Source organism: Silene latifolia, chromosome 10, assembly GCF_048544455.1.
Source record: "Silene latifolia isolate original U9 population chromosome 10, ASM4854445v1, whole genome shotgun sequence".
In the NCBI taxonomy this organism is placed as follows: Eukaryota; Viridiplantae; Streptophyta; class Magnoliopsida; order Caryophyllales; family Caryophyllaceae; genus Silene; species Silene latifolia.
Window position 1 is genome coordinate 116,796,666 of NC_133535.1, and position 17,109 is coordinate 116,813,774.

The window sequence follows — 17,109 nt, forward strand, 5'->3', positions numbered from 1 at the left end:
AGGTCATAATACTATCACTTTCACAAAGCAATATTTTAACCAATAAGACATGTGCGATAAACTCCCACTGAACTATGTTCCCAATCTATCTTTACAGATTATAGTTTAACTATACTCCCACTCTATAGTTCCATTACTTCCACAAAGTAACACTATAAGACATGTTTGTAACGATCCAATCTACTCCCACTCTATCTCTCACAAATACATCTATCTTCTTGAGAGATAGCTTTGTGAGATACAAACATATATAAGGTGGAGTAGTAGGAGTTTATCTAGACTATGCATTAGCATTCAAAAGGCCATCCCTATCATGGCAGTTTCAGTCTGATCCATGTCATTTGGCAAATAGACTCTCTATTTTAGGCATTTCCTGGTTGACCATCTGCTTAGAATTACTTGTCCGTTTTGGATTTCAAATTCCCAAAACTGAGTTCAACAACTCAAACCGACTCATATTAGTTTGATCTTATGGGTAGTAACACTAGGTCATAATCCATATTTAATAAATCAAATTCATTACTTAGATCTTTGCCACTACGATCGGATCGTAATGCTTTAGTACTTTGTTCAATTGGTTCTCTACGTCATTTAGAAATTATTTAAATTTCTCAAATGCTTCACTTTATATTTGATTAAGTAAACATACCCATATCTACTTAAATGAACAGTGAAAGTGACGAAGTAGTCATAAATTCCCCTTGCGGTGATGCTCATTAGAACACATACATCGACATGCATTAGTTCCAACAAATCACTTGCTGATGTCCCTTTACAACTAAAGGGAGTACAAATCATTTTGCGAAGGAGACAAGATTCGCATATTCCATATGATTGAAAATCAAATGGTTCATTAGATCTAGCCAACACTAGCTTTCAATGCGTTTCTCATTTATGTGACCTAATAGAAAAAGCGAAATGTACAAATCATTTGGATTACTAGTTATGAGTCTTTTGGATGGTATTATGAAGATATCATTGCTTAAGTTGGAAGTGTATAAAACTTGTATACCATAAAGATAAGTGACATGGCTCACAAGTCATGTCTATTTCCAACAAAATAAATCCTTTCATGTCTAACATAGAAATGGAAATAATGTTTTAGACAAGGTGCGTACATAATAACTATTATGTAGATTACAACTCAAAGCTATTAGCAAAAACAAGTATATAATTCCCCCTCGAAGTGGCGGCTACCCTAGCTCCATTTCCTTGTCGGAGATTTACATCACTCTTGTTTAGCTTTTCCACATTTCCAAGTCCCACTTGGAGTAACAAGTCCAACTTTGATATCTCCCAAATACTTGGGGCAATTTCGCTTCCAATGGCCCATGATATTACAATAATGACATTCTTCATAAGATTGGGCACCCTTCTTGGTCTTGTTTGTGGTAGTCTCACTATCCATTTCCAATTCATTATCAGGTTTGGTTTCTTCACCCATCCTTGCCTTCCCTTTAATATTACCAATACTCCTTTCATTTTCAAGGACACTCTTGCTAGAACTCCCACTGAATTTAATACTTCTCTTTGTTTCTTCAAACAAGGATGCCTTGGGTTTAGCGAGATTTTCATCACAAGATTTTCTTACCAAGGTGGTGGGCATTAATATTGGAGTGGGTGGTGTGGAGGTGGTAAAGAATCAAAGATTTCCATAACGACCAATGCCACAGCGTAATTCTCTAATCGTATCATTTTCGTACTCGGAGCACTTTTCATCGAATGATTGGAGCCATGAATTAATGGTGATTGGTGTAGGAGTATTAGATGAATTCATTGCGTATAAGTACTTACAAAAACGGAAATGAAGGAAATAATTAACATCTATTGTTTTAAAATTACTTGTAAACAAGTATTGCATTTATATAGTGACCTCTACCCAACTATTATAAATGATTCCGAGATCCAAATTCATATTAATACGGGTACGGTGAGCCGAGTCATCCCTTATCAATATAACTCGGTGGATTAACCTCTTAATCGATTCTACTTTTAGAACTCTCGGTCGATAAAAATTACTTTAATATTTATCTTTAGCCCGAAACACATGCGACTACGGTCACGAATACTTCCGTTGAGCTCAATCCAAATTTCGATGTAATAACATTTTATTACCCACTTACCCAACGTAACAAGTTTAGCACCCCGGTGAACCGAGTCTACTTCCGTAGGAAATTGGGATTCATGGTTTCTACTATTTGGTAAGGCTAATTCTCAATTATTAATTTGTGAGAGGTCTTACCAATTTATTATCTATCACGTTTTAAGTGAACTAAAGCAGTGAACTATGATAATTATAATTGACACGGTCGATGACTCGATATGATATGCATGTTGTTGTTTATGGCGATTTGGCAATGCATGTAACATATTAAAAGAAATGCAAAGCAATAATTAATAAATTCCTAGTATGGCCTTCCTAAAATAGAAAATAAAATAATCTATTACATATTCGGAAACCAACTCCTTTGGTCCCTTGAATATTCAAAAGGCACGCCTTCCAAGAACACCGTCTTTGTCGGAACACCTTTCTGAATGGCACCGTCTTTGAAGAAACTCCATAATTACAAATAATAATAAAAATACAAAACTACTCCTATTAAACATTTGTAAAATGAAGAACTAGTAAAAATAAAAGTGATACGAGATCACATTAAATTACAACGAAATCAATATTCCCTTTCATTACGGGTAATATCGATTAAGACGAAGGCCATACTAAGACAAAATTACATAATTCAAAATTATATAAATAATAGACATTCAACAATTGAAATATGCAGCATTATAATATATATCTATCATGCCAAATTATGTGCCAAATCGCCCTATTTAACTTATATCGTATAAACCAAGTGGTATTAGTCCAGTGGTAGCTGGGTTAAACCTTGAAGCTTGCAGAAATGCAGGAGTTGAGAGGTCCCACGTTCGACTACCAGCTGGGGCGATGATCACTTAGCCACTGCAACCCCCGAAGGGGGTGGCTACTTGGTCCATGTGGTGGTGCGGGAATACATGGGCCCGGGGGGGACTCAACTCCCTCGTTATCAAAAAAAAAAAAAAAAAAAAACTTTATCGTATATATAACCCGGTTTTATGGAAATGTGTGATAATAACTTCTTAAAATCACAAATTAACACTTAAATCACATCTAAGCTCAAGTTAATTATCCTAACACTCTTAGGACTCCAAAATTAGTCATCACTCAATTTTTGACAATAATTCAACATGATTTAAGTTTTATGCTCATTTTTTGACCTTAAAATCATAACATTTATGAAATAAATCCAAATTAAATTACAATAATTTAAAATTTTGAATTTTAAATTTTTGAACATTCTGGAATAATTCTAAGATACACATAATGTCAAAAATTATGATTAAAATTTTTGAATTAATTTTGAGAAAATATAGTTACAATTTATCGGTTTTATTACATAAAACATCTAAAGTATCCAAAAATTAATCCAATCAATTTTACAACTTTCGATCTGATTATTGAGATATTTATATAACCTAAAATAATTTTCTCATGCCATGCAATTCGTTTTAGCCATTTATGCTAAAATAGTCACTATTTATGCCATTTTTACTCTAAAAATTCATAAATCATGATAAATGAGATCATTTCATCACTAAATTTACATACACTCTGTAAATCATGCATGTGACAACATATTAAAGTTTCATGGCCCAATTCATAAATAACTATTTTTAACCATTTTACCTATTTTAATCCATTTTTATCTCATAAAAATAATAAATCAATGAAAATTAATCCAATTAATACGAGATTTTACACACAACTTTTAAAATATGCATGTGAGGTCATATAAAATGTTCAAGATTAGAGAGTAAGTTTAACCATTTTTAGTCATTTTAACCTCCATTTATGCCATTTTTACACTAAAAATTCATAAATCATGAAATATTAATCACATTAATATGATATTTTACATTCAATACATAAAATATTCATGTGAGGTCATACTAAAATACCACGGTCAGTAGTAAAGGTTAACATATTTTAGTAAATAAAAGTTCATTTTACTCATAAAAATGTAATAAAATCACTAAAAATCATTAAAATGAGCTATAAATTTTCATAAATCATAAAAGTTACCTAAAAACATTTTCGTGGCTTTATCTTCATAAAACTAAAATTTTTACTTTTATATGTTAACATTTTGACTCGGAAAAACAATAACCGATTATGCATGCGGCATCCTATGCTCTGATACCACTTGTTAGATTTATATACCTCTTATTAGAGTCCTCTAATAGTGAACTTATTAACTTTTTAATTATTTTTTCTCTAGATCTAGTGCATGCATAACAAAATAAGAGAGTTATAAGAAAAATAATATCCTTTACATTATTATTTTCGGATTTTTGGGCACAAGTAAGGTCTCCTACCTTCACTTGTTCTTGAGCTATAATGAATGTTAGGATGATCCTCCAAAATCTCAATGTAGAGATTCTCATCTTAATTGCACTCAAGATTTAACCCTTATCACTACTAAATAATATTTGCTAGATATTTGTTTAGTAGTTTACCTTAAAATTAATTACTAATACTCATATATTACACTAATAGTATTAGTAATCTCATTTGAACAATTTGATGAATTTCTAAGACTATTTAGAAAAGACTTTTTTGAGAGATGAGAAGAAATGAAGCATAAATCATATATGCATGCATCTGAATGAATGATGGAGAAAAGAAGCCAAAACTTCTCTGATGGGTGATGTCGTCGGGTCACATCCAATCAAACACATTTATAATACTCAACATACAACTAGTTAGTGGTAAGTCGAGGTCGATCCATGGGACGGTGGTTACTCAATTCATTCAATCTGATTATGGTTGTGCTTGGGGTTGTCACAATTATAATGGGTTGATGATTCTAATCTAATAAAAGTAATAAACAAGCAACAAAAGGAAAGATGTAAACAATTGATTAAAAATGCTAGGATATCATGGGTTCATAAGGGATTCATGGGAGTTGATCATACAAACATGTTTCCTACTAGATGCAAGCAATTATTGTTATGATGGATCGAGTTGGTTTATATCTTACAATCCTAGGAAGGTTTGGGTCCCGAAGCCGAATCGATTAGATTGTACAACACCTACAAGTCGACTTAACCCTCCCTATCCAACTATATGCATGGTCTAATGAGACTCGAGTTGGTTTATGTCTTACAAGTCTCATTGAAAAGATAAGTGATGGTTGTAAATACAAGGATTCATAGGCTTAGCATTTCATCAAACATAACATGTGCATATGTTGAAATCACAACAAGCAAGCAAATTAATTATGGAAGCATATTAGATTAAGCATGAATCATTCCCCATATTTGTTTCCCCTAATTACCCATTAATCCTAGCTAAGTAACTACTCACTCATGATCAAGTTTAACATGTTAATAAGGTTGTCAATCATACTAATAAAGTCAAACATGATGAACAAGTAAGAAAGATTAAAAATAATTAAAACAAGGATTAAGAGAATTATACCTATGGAGATTCCAAACTAATAATGCAAAGAATAATAGAAGAACTTGATGATTGATGGAAGGTTGTCAATCTCCCAATAAACCCAATAAATCTTCTAATTACCAAATAATAAACTTGAATTACTCAATAATAAACTTGAACAATGATTAAGGAAAGATTAATGTATAATTTGTGGAAAGATTAAAGAGTAATTTATTCCAATCTACTCCTAATCTAATCTAAAGAAGGATTGAATTAACCTAATGAAAACTTGATTCTAATCTAATGAAAACTTGATGGTTTGATTATTACAAATGGGGTATATATAATAGAGCATCATTAGGTTAAGCAAGGGTAAAATTGTAATTTAACAATGCTAATTGTTGGGTAGGGAATCGCCGGTCTCAAGAGAGACTCCGGTCTCCTTTTCGCCGGTCTTTGAAAAATATGCGCGGATCATTGTTCACGTAGCAAGGGAAGACTTTCTGTCCAACAATATTCTCGTCCCGAGCGAAATATGAGCGTCCTGGGCTTCAACCCGAGCGGGTTGAATTTGTCCCGAGCGGGTTGAGCTGTATCATGCCTTACTTGAGCTCGGATTGTAAAACGGACGCCATTTTCTCATCCGGACTCCTATTGGAGAGATTCAAAAGCCTAGATTACTTGATTTTTAGATGCCGTTTCATCTAGCATACTTTCAGAGCCAAAGGAGCAACTCTTGGTTTGGGTTTCGAGCAATTTCTTCTTGCAATGTCTTCCTTCTCGTCATCCTTGCTTTTTAGCCTAAGATGCCTCTATATACTCTTTATTTCTACTTCCTTGGTCATCATTCTTGCCTCCTCTTCATACTTAGTCCATCAAATATCGTCAACAAGTTTCCAAATATGCACGAAAGACGGGAATTTCCGCCTTATTATCTCCTTTCCTATAAAACATACGAAATGCACTAGGAAAGCAAAATAGGAATCAATTGACGGATAAAATGGTCATGAAATGTTATAATAGTATGCAAAATAGGTTCAATTAGGGGACTAAATGTGTGCAAATAATGTTCACATCAAATATCCCCAAACCGAACCTTTACTCGTCCCGAGTAAAGAGGTGACAAAAACTAGACCTTTATTTAAACTATCCTAATAATATAGCCGATATGCGACAATTAGCTGGTCTGACGCCGCCCCTTCAACTCACAACAAGACAACCATGAGGTAGGATGCCTTCTTGCAAGGCAAGGTGGGTCTTGCCAAAATGGCGACACATCCAAGCATTAAAGCACGCAAGATCAAGTAATGGATGCATCTACAAAAGAATAGCCACTTTCCATATCTAAGTGGCGAAAATTATCTAAAGGGGAAGCAATTCAAGGGTACATACTCCTTCATAGATGCAATTTCTTCAAACTACTAAGCCTAGAAGGATACCAACAAATCACCTCCAAGTTGTGTCAAGCTAGGGTACCTTTGTCCTCAATCGTTAAATGCTTTTGTCAAGAATAGACTCCCTATGGTGTTAGAAACACTGGAGGATCGCGGAATTCCCCTTCTTACCTAGACAAGAAGAAGGGTCGTCCCCTCTCTACCATGCACAAAAATGGATACGGTGGATAAAGGGATCGATAGATATTTGAGTTTCATTTGGGAGTTTGCTTTTGTTGTTTTTCCCCCCAATTTCTTGTGGCATATAACATTTGAGAACACTTTCTTTTACCATTTCTTTTGATTTTTGGCATTTCAATACTTGGCAACTTTTCACTTTTTGCATTTTCTTTTGAACATTTTCAAAGTCACCCCATATGTAGTGAGGGTGCCTTATATTTGAAGCTTTAGGAGTCTATTTTTGCTCCTCTTTTCATTTGATGCAATTTGCAAACTTTCTTTCACTTTTCATTTCATTTCTTGAACTCAAATCAATTTCTTTTTGTGCCCATTCCCTTTGATGACAAAAATGTGGTAGAACATGGATGATGGATGCATGGTTTCAAGAGTCACCTTGGAATAAACGGTAGCCAAGGAGTTATCACACCACAAGGTACTCTTGACTAGGCCTTAATCCATGGGTCAAAGGATACTAGCATGACACATCCTAGGGTGTTTTACAAGTATTCTAACAAGCAAAGTCTTAAGAAGAAAAAGCATCTACTAGGGCCTATATGCACTTGTCAAGCTTCCCAAGTAGACGGTTTCACAAAATGTTTCTAACATGCAAACTACATGTCATGATGCAACTAACATATATACATCCAAATGCATATGATTCTACCAACTAATATGCCATATAATCTAAATGCAAGTCCTAGATTCACATTGTTTTTACCGCATCCATCAAAATAAAGCCACATAGTCATCAACATAAAGAGGAAAAAGGAAATTGGAAAGATCATACCATGCGGTCTTCAATATCCTCATGTCTCGGATGTGGCGTAGTCAATCAATGTGAACAAGGATAAAACAAACACAATATATACTACAATATATACAAGACTACACTACAAAAGAAATGAACTTGTTTTTGGGTTTTTGAAATTTTTCAAATTTTTATGGTTTTGGTTTTTATGAAATTAAAAGACATATTTTTGTGATTTTTCGAAATTTTTCAATTTTTATGCATTTTTGGATTATAAATTCCCATCCCTCACTTTATTTTGGACATTGTTCTCAATGTACATGTAAGAGTAGGAATAAAAAGGAAAACATGTTTTTGGATTTTTGATTTTATGGAAATTGAAGTACAAATGCAATGATATGATATGAATGAATGCATGCTCTAACTAAATGCAATTCTATATAACATATATAACAAATAAATGCAATCTAAGTTATACTATATGATGCATGTTTTCTAGTAAACTATGGTCACCTATGATCAAACCTCCCCAAACCGATGTAAACACTATTTCTAGTGTAGAAATGAATAGGTTTGGCCATTAGTAACTATGCATGAATTCTAATCTATATGCAACTATCTACATGAATCATATGGGATAAATACAATGCAAACTAATCTAATCATGTGAGGTATATTACAATGCAAACTATACATGAGAAATAGGAAAGGAAGGGTCTTACAATCGCGATCTCAATCAAAGCCTCCATCATTAAGGCTATCATCATCTCCACTTTCTTCTTCTTCTTCCTCTCCTCCTCTTTGGTCATCTTCATTCAAGCCTTGGTTTGGGAACACAAGTTGCGGTTGCACCCAAGAAGGCTTAGGACCATTAGGATCAATAAACCCTTGTTGTGCCATATGATAATATTGAGGATAAAGGGCCAAATAGTTGTCTTCTTGCCCTCGGTGCATCCTAAAATCCATGTTGCTTATCATACCCATCAATATATCCATGCCCGATGGCGGGCTACTCGGGCGAGGGGGAGAAGGTGAAAAGGGTCGGTAGACATGGGGGTATGGAGGTATCTCCGCATAAGAGGGCCGACACCATGAAGGAATGGTGGAAATCCAAGGCTTGGACCTTGGGACGGTGGTGGTGCATGGGAAGGAGTAGAAGGTGCCTCCTCACGTCTTCTAGGTGGTGGAACCCTAATCCTCTCAATGGGGAGGAGGTAGCTCGGCATAGGTGCAAGGTAACTCGACCTAGGTGTGATAGGAGGAAGGTCCCAACAAGGAAGGGTGAATGTAGTGCTTCCCTTGGTGTACCAATCAATACCTCCCAAATCATTATATTTGCACCATTTGTGATGCCTAAAGATGACCCTCTCATTGAGTAAAGTATCTCCGGGTAGAGCCTCATACCTCCCATCATCATTAAACCCCGGACATAAAGCATCGGCCATCGTAGTCACAAGACCACCCATCACAATTCCCTTTGATTTTGTCGCACCATTTGATAGATATCGAAATCGGACAAGTAATTCAAGAGCGGGATTAAAGTTGTACTTTGGCAAACCTTGGACATTCAAATATGATTCAAGAAAAGTCATGTCAAGTTGACTCACACATCCCGTGTCACTTCTACCATGAATAGTCCCCGCTATAAATTGATGCCACATCCTAATAACCGGGTGATGAATGCAAAAGGCATGACACCTCTTAAAACCCTCTAATTCCAAACCGGTGATTGCTCTCCACAAATGTGACTCCGTGACCCCACGGGCTTTTCAAGGTCGGTCTCGGGTATCGCAAGCCCAAAGATTTCACCAAATGTACCCAAATGCATTTGATGGGTCTCATTACACAACCTAAATTCCAAAGACACCCCATATGTCTCTCCTTCAAATACTTTGAGACTAGACAAGAATTCCAAGGTGAGGCTAAGATATGTTTCCTCATGCATATTAAATAAAGTCTCAAGACCCATTTCTCTAAATAAGGACTCGGTTCGTCCTTCAATACCAAGTTTATCCAAAGTTTGACGACAAATGAAACGAGTGGGTTCGAACTCCTTACCAAGCAGTTTCAAAAATTGCCTCCTATGCTCATTTTTGATGAATACTACCTCCGGGAAATCGTCAAGTTGCTCAATCTCCGGTACTAGCTCATCTTCTTGCATTTGGAACTCCGGTGGAGCATTATAATTGCTTCCTTTCCTTCTTTTTGATCCCTTAGAAGTAGTAGCCTTATTCTTGCCCCAAAAATTCATTGTTGTAGTCTTGAAATCCACCAAGTATCACTACTCAAGAATGCCACAAATCTTCACAAATAAGAGTCAAACAACCTTGAAAATGCCTTACTAGAACACTAAAAGCAATGTAGTGAAGCTAGAAGGCAAAAATTAAACCCGAAAATCAATTGTTGCTCACGGATTTTTGGAGCTCCAATTTTTGAAATGATGAAAATGGGTGATTTTGAGCAAATAGAAGGTTGGAAAGTTGGTTTTTATTGTGTTGAAATGGATTAGAATGATTTTTAGAGTAATTAGATGGTGATTTGGTTGGATTTTATGGTTATTTGGGTGAGTTTTGTGAGTTGAGGTTGAGTTTGAAGGTAGAAGATGAAGATGGTAGGTGAGCTTTGAGTGAAGAGTGAATTTTATAGCTGAAAAACAAAGCATTCACGGGTCAAAGGCTGAACACGGGTGGGGTAGTATTATTCTGCCCGTGATTCTGGGAAAATTCAGCATTCAGAGGGTGGACCCGCTCGGGACAGATCTGACCCGCTTGGGTTGGCTGAGAACCCGCTCCAGACAATATCAACCCGCTCGGGTTGGCAGCAAAGACGGGCGTCTTTCTTAAAATCCGCTCGGATTTTTGGGCAGGAACTTTTCTTTCTTTTCTTATCCTTCAATCCGCTCGGATTTGTCTCGGGATGCGCATCTTTTTTGAAATTTTTGCCCAACACCTTTCTCTTGATAACACACTTACTCTTAAGCCCAAATTTTCCATTTTCTTCATTTCTTTACATTTTTCATCTTCTCATTTTTATGAATTTCCTTCAAAAATTCAATTAAAATATGAGATCCCTCCCTTTCATCTCTCATGCAATTTATTAAATGAATGCAAAACTATACTAAATGCATATATACAAATAATGGTTATTAAGGAACTCCATCAAACCAAAGATTATCAATAAACAATTTCATGGAAAATCATCACTAGCACTCAAAGCACGTAGAAGTCGATCAAATTCTTGGGAGTGAGAAATAAATAGGCATGGATAACAACACAAAATTATGCAATGAAATAATGCCCAAGTAAGAGACCGAACAAGCGTGTGAAGAACATTATGACAAAAATTATAAGAGAAATGATGGATGGTAGGAACATAAAATGGGTAGTTGGTTGGCAATTCACTCAACTCATCCTCCAAATAGTCAAAATCACCACATTCAATGCACGTACTCTCAATATCATCTAAGGTGATTTCAAGGGTATCTATTTGGGGTTCCCAAATGTCCTCATCATATTCCTCATCCCAACAAGGTCCATTATCAAAGGGGTTGTCGTAACAAGGCTCACCAAGTTCAACACAATAGTCTCCCTCAAATATGTCATCCTCAAAGGGTGAGTTTTCACTCAAGCTTACATCCATATCATTCTCACTTTGCCCATTAACATCAAATTCCATGGAGGTTGATTTCATTGAAACACAAGAAGAGTAGGATGACGGCATCCAAGCATTAGTTTTACAATCATAAATGTACTCCTCCTCATCATCACTCTCCTCATCTAGCACTCCATCTTCCCAAGGTGGGGTAATTTTGTGGGCATAGTAGGTTGACTCAAGGTTATAGGAAGGTTTCTCATCCTCAAAAATCTCATTTTCATCATAGTTTTCCTCAATGAATTTTTGATATGTGGTTTTTATCGCTTCTATACCTTCCTTGGCACTTTCAAATATGTCATGTACAATTTGCTTAAGACAATGGATGGTCATGAACTCAACAAATTCCCAAAATTCCTCACAACTCACCTCACAAATTCTACCACCACTCAAGTGAAATGCCAGGTTGCGGGTTTCAAGGTTCATGCCATTATAAACAACACAACATGCTTCATAATTTGAAAGAGTAAAACCATGATGCCAAGCATGAGTCATATAATCTTCAAATCTTGCAACATATTTATCAAATGACTCATTTTCATACTGCCAAAAAGTGAATGTAGACATGATAAACATATGAAATAGAACAAGTACAATAAAACTCAAGAAAAAGAAGCACAACTAAAACTAGACAAAAGAACAATTCAAATAAATAACACCGTCCCCGGCAACAGCGCCATATTGATGGGTGATGTCGTCGGGTCACATCCAATCAAACACATTTATAATACTCAACATACAACTAGTTAGTGGTAAGTCGAGGTCGATCCATGGGACGGTGGTTACTCAATTCATTCAATCTGATTATGGTTGTGCTTGGGGTTGTCACAATTATAATGGGTTGATGATTCTAATCTAATAAAAGCAATAAACAAGCAACAAAAGGAAAGATGTAAACAATTGATTAAAAATGCTAGGATATCATGGGTTCATAAGGGATTCATGGGAGTTGATCATACAAACATGTTTCCTACTAGATGCAAGCAATTATTGTTATGATGGATCGAGTTGGTTTATATCTTACAATCCTAGGAAGGTTTGGGTCCCGAAGCCGAATCGATTAGATTGTACAACACCTACAAGTCGACTTAACCCTCCCTATCCAACTATATGCATGGTCTAATAAGACTCGAGTTGGTTTATGTCTTACAAGTCTCATTGAAAAGATAAGTGATGGTTGTAAATGCAAGGATTCATAGGCTTAGCATTTCATCAAACATAACATGTACATAAGTTGAAATCACAACAAACAAGCAAATTAATTATGGAAGAATATTAGATTAAGCATGAATCATTCCCCATATTTGTTTCCCCTAATTACCCATTAATCCTAGCTAAGTAAGTTCTCACTCATGATCAAGTTTAACATGTTAATAAGGTTGTCAATCATACTAACAAAGTCAAACATGATGAACAAGTAAGAAAGATTAACAATAATTAATACAAGGATTAAGAGAATTATACCTATGGAGATTCCAAAATAATAATGCAAAGAATAATAGAAGAACTTGATGATTGATGGAAGGTTGTCAATCTCCCAATAAACCCAATAAATCTTCTAATTACCAAATAATAAAATTGAATTACTCAATAATAAACTTGAACAATAATTAAGGAAAGATTAATGTATAATTTGTGGAAAGATTAAAGAGTAATCTATTCCAATCTACTCCTAATCTAATCTAAAGAAGGATTGAATTAACCTAATGAAAACTTGATTCTAATCTAATGAAAACTTGATGGTTTGATTATTACAAATGGGGTATATATAATAGAGCATCATTAGGTTAAGCAAGGGTAAAATAGTAATTTAACAATGCTAATTGTTGGGTAGGGAATCGCCGGTCTCAAGAGAGACTCCGGTCTCCTTTTCGCGGTCTTTGAAAAATATGCGCGGATCATTGTTCACGTAGCAAGGGAAGACTTTCTGTCCAACAATATGCTCGTCCCGAGCGAAATATGAGCGTCCTGGGCTTCAACCCGAGCGGGTTGAATTTGTCCCGAGCGGGTTGATCTGTATCATGCCTTACTTGAGCTCGGATTGTAAAACGGACGCCATTTTCTCATCCGGACTCCTATTAGAGTGATTCAAAAGCCTAGATCACTTGATTTTTCGACGCCGTTTCATCTAGCATACTTTCAGAGGCAAACGAGCATTTCTTGGTTTGGGTTTCGAGCAATTTCTTCTTGCAATGTCTTCCTTCTCGTCATCCTTGTTTTTTAGCCTAAGATGCCTCTATATACTCTTTATTTCTACTTCCTTGGTCATCATTCTTGCCTCCTCTTCATACTTAGTCCATCAAATATCATCAACAAGTTTCCAAATATGCACGAAAGACGGGAATTTCCGCCTTATTATCTCCTTTCCTATAAAACATACGAAATGCACTAGGAAAGCAAAATAGGAAGCAATTGACGGACAAAATGGTCATGAAATGTTATAATATTATGCAAAATAGGTTCAATTAGGGGACTAAATGTGTGCAAATAATATTCACATCAAAACTACTCTTAAAAGAGGGTAGTGGCCGGCTAGCATAAGCCAAGGAGAGCATCTTTTGCTTTCCTTTTTCTCTTATCAAAAATATAGGTGTGTAAGAAAATGGTGTAGGTTGTAAGGCTAGTAAGGAGTAGCCATGATTACATCTTATTTTATCTCTTAAAATAAAACAACCACAATCCACCACACTTCCTCCATTTCAGTCCATATTACATAAAACGGACTAGCATTTTATCTTGTCACTTTGTCATTTGTCACACAATGTGTCACATGTAGTATGTTACATGTTATTAATTAATTTGATGCATATTTATCACATAAATATCTTTTTACAATTAATTAAATTACATAAAACAAATTGACAAGTGATACTTGATCACATAAATAAAAACGGGTCATTTAATTATAATTCACAACATCTTATAATTATAATTAACCATTCATTCTTATCTCTAATGTTTCACAAACAGTAAATAATTTTAGTAATAAAGCATTTCAATTACTAAAATAAATCTTATTTATCCATTACAATAAGATATGAATATTCTCTCTCACAAATGAATTGTTCAATTTTAAGGAATTGATCAACTTGTATCATCATACAATTAATCAAATTTACTGATAAGGGCATCATCCTTTAGGTGTGACCTTAAGGGATCAACTGACCACCACCGTCCTACGACAGTAACGTCAAACTCTAGCAAGCCAATCGTTACCGATTAATGTTGATCAGTTGACTATATAAATGAATCATCCCTTACGTATTCTTATTATGAGATTTAATTATGTGATCGCACTATTGTTGAGGACACATATTCCAACAGAGACAACTATTTTATTTACTTGTTAAAATTTAGTTTGTTTTAGTCTCAAGGGATTTTCAATTCCTTGAGGCAATTCTTATTCTTTTCTCTTAGTTTTGTTTATGCCCAGGTCCCACAGGTCAGAGTTAGTACCACCTGATCCTGAACTAGAGTGGACATTTCGCTATAGACAAAACTTATTGAGAGAGATTTGTCGAGAGGAAGTCTTGAGTACTCTTGAACCAGTTCTTGAAAATTTCACCTTTGCAGAAGCTCAGTCTTTAGAGGAAGACACTTCTATTTCTGCAACCATTACTAAATCTACGAAGATGCCTAACATTGCTAGTCATTCTGAGCCGACAGCTGATTCTATTCCTAAGGGTTTCAAGCTCGCAACCGATGAGGGGAGTACCTTAGATATTCGTCCTTCTTATATTAATCTGGTGGAGAGAAACCTCTATAGAGGAGTAGCTGGTGAGGATCCGAGGAAGCATATCGAGGTCTTCACAGATTATTGTTCTACTATCCCTGCTACTAAGGGAGTGACCCAAGAGAAGATTAAGGAAGTCTTGTTTCCTTTTTCTCTTACTGATGGAGCCCGATAGTGGTTGACTGACCTGGATAGGACCGCAGCAGAGATCACCGATTGGAACACCCTGGCTCTTGCTTTCTACAAGAGATACTACCCTCCTTAGAGAACTAATGCATTGCGAGGGCAGATTACAAGTTTTAAATAGAATCCGACCCAGAACTTGTATGAAGCATGGTGTAGGTTTAAGAAGTTGGTTAGGTCTGTCCCACATCACGGGTTTGGCCAGTGGTTTTTGTGCAACCAGTTCTACAATGGGTTGTATGATGATCACCGTGCTATTTTAGATGCTGCAGCCAATGGAAGATTTCAGAAGAACATTGATGATGTTAAGGGCTGGCATATTATAGAGGAGATGGCTACCCATTGTGCTGAATATGGGAATCTAAGGAGCGGTACTCGGACATTTGCCACGGATAATAGTGCACTTGTGGCACAAGTGGAACCCATGAATAAAAGATTTGATAAGTTAGAATTGCAAGCTGTAGGAAATCAACAGATGGTTCACTTGTTGTCTAGACAAGAGACCGTCTCATGTGAGAGATGTGGTACTGATGGCTATAATGAATTGGAGTATTTAGCTGAGAAGGAGCAAGTCTTTGCTTTCAACAATTTAGGCAAGGAAGTTCTTATTTTTATAACCAAAATGGGGTTCATCCAAGTTTGAGGTGGTCTAGCCAGAATGTGTTGAATCCTACACCTCCACCGCAAAACAACAAACTTATGTACCACCTCAACGAAATCAACAACAAGGCTTTCAAAAGCCTCCTTCTTTTCCACCACCGCATCAGCAAGGTGGCTCTTCTAGTGGAAATAATGGCATAGCTGAGCTGAAGTCACTAGTGCAAACACTTGCACTTCAGATGCAGAAAAATGAACAAACGAGAGACGCCTCTTTTAAATTGCTAGAGTCCCAGTTAGCTCAATTGGCTACCAAGCAATCTTCAAGACAACCGGGCTAATTACCGTCACAACCTGACAAGAAACCACATGAGACGGTGATCTGTTTAAGGAGTGGTCTTTCTTATGAGGGACCCATAATGCCAACTGAAAATGTTGAATTTCCAGACTCGGGAGTTGAAGTTGCTGTTCATGAAAAGTCGTCTTTTGACGAAAAAGTGAATTCACGTTTTGTACTTGATCAACCAGTTTCTGATGGTCGATCGAGTAAATTTGCTAAAGAAATGCTCGATCGAGGAGGAAGAAGTGATCGATCGAGCAGTGTAGAAAACAGGTCTCTCGATCGAGCATCCCAAACTACTAGATCGAGCAAATTTGCTGAGAAAAACTCTCGATCGAGTGTTGATGTTACTCGATCGAGCACTATTTCTACCGAGGATGATAAATTTTCGTCTAAATCTAATTTGGACGATAATTCTGCTAATAAGGTTAATCCTTATAAGCCCCAAGTTCCATTTCCACGGCGGCTACGGAGGACAAAGGCAGAGCAACAATTCGGCAGATTTGTCGATCTTTTGAAGAGTCTTAAAGTCAACATTCCATTTGTCAAGCTACTCACCCAGGTACCCTCTTACTCGAAATTTATGAAAGAAATTCTTTTACGTAAGAGGAATGTTGATGAAACTTGAACGATGGCTTTGACTGAGGAGTGCTCCGCACTTCTTCAGAATAAGACTCCACCAAAACTGGCTGACCCGGGTAGTTTCTGAAGGAAATGTAGATTCATATACATACTAACATACTCATATATGTCTAAATTAAT